The 3,300-nt window shown below is 42.1% G+C and overlaps 1 pseudogene; it reads left to right on the forward strand.

The window, feature by feature from the left end:
- Positions 1 to 516: 516 nt before the first annotated feature.
- On the forward strand, positions 517 to 1,486 carry LOC103254724 (annotated as a pseudogene).
- Positions 1,487 to 3,300: the final 1,814 nt, after the last annotated feature.

A 3,300-nucleotide genomic window follows, 5' to 3' on the forward strand; every position in this document is an offset into this window, starting at 1 on the left:
GAAAAAGATCACTCATGCTTCTGTCAGGAGAAGGAGAGAAACCCATTTTTGAAATATTCCAGAGCATTCTGTTCTTCCTAATAAGCTCTACCCTTAGGAGAAACAATTTAACCAGAACCTAGCCTTCTGGGGTTCTGCCAGAGCCTAAGTGGAAAAAGGAAATGCCCAACTCCAGCCACCTCTAGCCATTCTATCCCACCTAGGGGCAATCCAGGAAGACTGAGCAGCATATGCATATAACACAGGCTCAATTAAAGGGTGAGATTAGATCATGGGACTATAGAATAATTCCCTTCTCCCCACACCTTACTACCACATTACTAACTGTTCATTTCAAACAGTTCCTTTTACCCAGTACCTCGTGTCGGCTGCTGGTAGAAAAAAAATGGCAAGGCATACTAAAAGGCACAAAACACAGTTTGAAAAGACAGAACCAGCATCAAAGACAGACTCAGGCTTTCTACCTGTGGATGCTGCTGAGGAAGCATCACTAAATTCTCTTTCCCTACCACTGTCATGACTAAGCCAGTGTCCCTTAAGGAGTCCAAACAACTGTGGAAGCTCTTCATCAGAAGGCTGGGCTTCGAAAATCGATGAGAGCCTGAGGAGCCATTTTGAGCAATGTGGAATGCTCACGGATTATGTGGTAATGAGAGACCCAAACACCAAGTGCTCCAGGGACTTTGAGTTTGTCACATAAGCCACTATGGAGGAGATGGATGCAGTCATGAATGCAAGGCCACGCAAGGTGGATGGAAGAGTTGTGGAACCAAAGAGAGCTGTCTCGAGAGAAGAACCTCAAAGACAAGGTGCTCACTTAACCGTGAAAAAGATATTTGTTGGCGGCATTATAGAAGACACTGAAGAACATCACCTAAGAGATTTTTTTTAACAATATGGGAAATTGAAATGATGACTGACCGAGGCAGAGTCAAGAGAAGGGGCTTTGCCTTCTTAACCTCTGATGACCATGACTTTGTGGATAAAATTGTCTTTCAGAAATACCATACTATGAATGGCCACAACTGCGAAGTAAGGAAAGGCATGTCAAAACAAGAGATGGCTAGTGCTTCATTCAGTCAAAGAGGTCAAAGTGGTTCTGGAAACTTTGGGGATAGTCCTGGTGGTTTTAGTGTGAATGATAACTTTGGTCATGGAGGAAACTTCAGTGTTCGTGGTGACTTTGGAGACAGCAGGTGGTGGTGGATATGGTGGCAGTGCTGATGGCGATAATGAATTTGGTAATGATGGAAGCAATTTTGAACATGGTGAGAGCTACAATCATTTTGGCAATTACAAAAATCAGTCTTCAAATTTTGGACCCATGAAGGGGGGAAACTTTGGAGGTGGAAGCTCTGGCCCCTATGGTGGTAGAGGATAATACTTTGCCAAACCACAAAACCAAGGTGGCTGTGGTGATTCCAGTAGCAGCAGTAGCTATGCCAGTGGCAGAAGATATTACTTACTCCCAGGAAACAAAGCTTAGCAGGAGAGGAGAACCAGAGAAGTGACAGGGAAGCTACAGGTTATAGCAGATTGGTGAACTCAGTCAAGCATAGTGGTGGCAGGGCCTAGCTGCTACAAAGAAGATGTGTTTAGACAACACTCATGAGTATAAGCAAAACACTGAAGGAATGTGTTTGTTACTAATTATATAACAGGTTCCATGGAAAGTGTAAAGCATTCCAACAAAGGGTTTTAATGCAGATATTTTTTGCACACATGCTGTTGATTGCTAAATGTAATAGTTTGATCATGATTCTGAAAAAATATGTCAACTTAAAAAATACTCAGATGTGGCAGCAATGTTGAAATAATCAGACTGAGAATTTAAAGCATCTGTAATCAATATGTCAGGGTTTCCAATAGGTAGACATCATGCAGTGTATATGGACAATAAATTAAATAAATTTAGATTAAATAAATGGTTATAAACTGTTCCTGAGCTAGAAACTCATCTTGCAAAAATGCAACTCTCTCCAATGCTGTAAAAAGTTACACTGAGGGGGAGACATCAACACAATGATGGAGTAGATAATCCCAGGCTTCCTTACCCCAACAAAAGCAGCAATTTGGCAGTTACTGTGAATGAAAATAATTCTGGACAAGCTCAGAAGTTCACTTAGGAAGCTAAAGCAACACAGTGGAGAAAAAAATGAGAATAATCACATGAAAATTGCATGGAGAGGTTTCATTTTGGGTGCACAAACCATCTCCAGGCCCACTGGAGTGACCAGCTTCTATTTACTCTCACCCAGATTGCTGAGGGGACCTGCATAGCTGAGACATCTGAAGATAGTGAGGAGCAAAGAAGAGGGATAGGGGTTATCCCTATCAGCCATGTAGCAGAACCCACTGAGACCCAGTAACCTGCCCTGCACAGGACTCTGGTAAATTTTTCTAGGAAGGACCTCACAGTCCTCCAGGCTGCTGTGCACCACCTGCAACTTTTGCCACCGAAGTCTCACAGTGTTCACCATTGCAGACTCCAGTGGCTTGTTTGCAGAGGACCCCAGGCAGCTTTTTCCACCAAAGACCCACAATTTTTTCACCTTCACAGTCTCCAGGTACCTCACTTAACATCCTTTCCCTCTCTCTTTGTTTTGTTTTGGTTTTTTTTTTTTTTTTGCTTCCTCCTATTCTCTTTCATCCTTTTTGCTTCCTCCTCTGCAAAAGTCCAGTTACCAACCTCTTTCCTCTCTTCTCTCTCTTTCCCAGATTTTGGAAAAAATGTTCCATTCCATTTCCCAAACTTATGAAAAAAATTTAAAGGACTCCCATCACACTAGTTTACCCCTTTACCCCTTTACAACTCCTCTCTCTCTCTCTCTCTGTCTCTGTCTCTGTCTCTCTCTCTCTCTTTCTCTCTCTCTCTCCCCCTACCCCACCCTCATCCTCATACCAAATACTCAAATTGGAAACAAGTCTCTTCCTAGAAATCAATCTCCCTCAACACCATTGAAAGCTGGGCATGGTGGCACATGCCTATAATCTCAGAAACTCAGGAGGCTGAGGAAGAAGGAACGCTTGAGCCGAGGAATTCAAGACTGCAGTGAACAATGTTCACACCACTGCCCTTCAGCCTGGGCAACAGAGCAAGACTCTGTCTCAAAAAAAAGTGGGAAACTATAAATAATAAGTTATTTTTCAAGCATAACTCTCTTTTTTTTCCTTTACAGGTTTTTAGAAATAAAAAGATGATCTATGAGAAGTACTGAATATGGTATTCAGCTCAATGTATAGTAGATACTCATACAATGGCTATTATTATTTTTTTTTTTTTACTATTGCCACCCAGCA

Source organism: Carlito syrichta, unplaced genomic scaffold, assembly GCF_000164805.1.
Source record: "Carlito syrichta isolate Samal-C Ts95f unplaced genomic scaffold, Tarsius_syrichta-2.0.1 Scaffold287387, whole genome shotgun sequence".
NCBI lineage: Eukaryota > Metazoa > Chordata > Mammalia > Primates > Tarsiidae > Carlito > Carlito syrichta.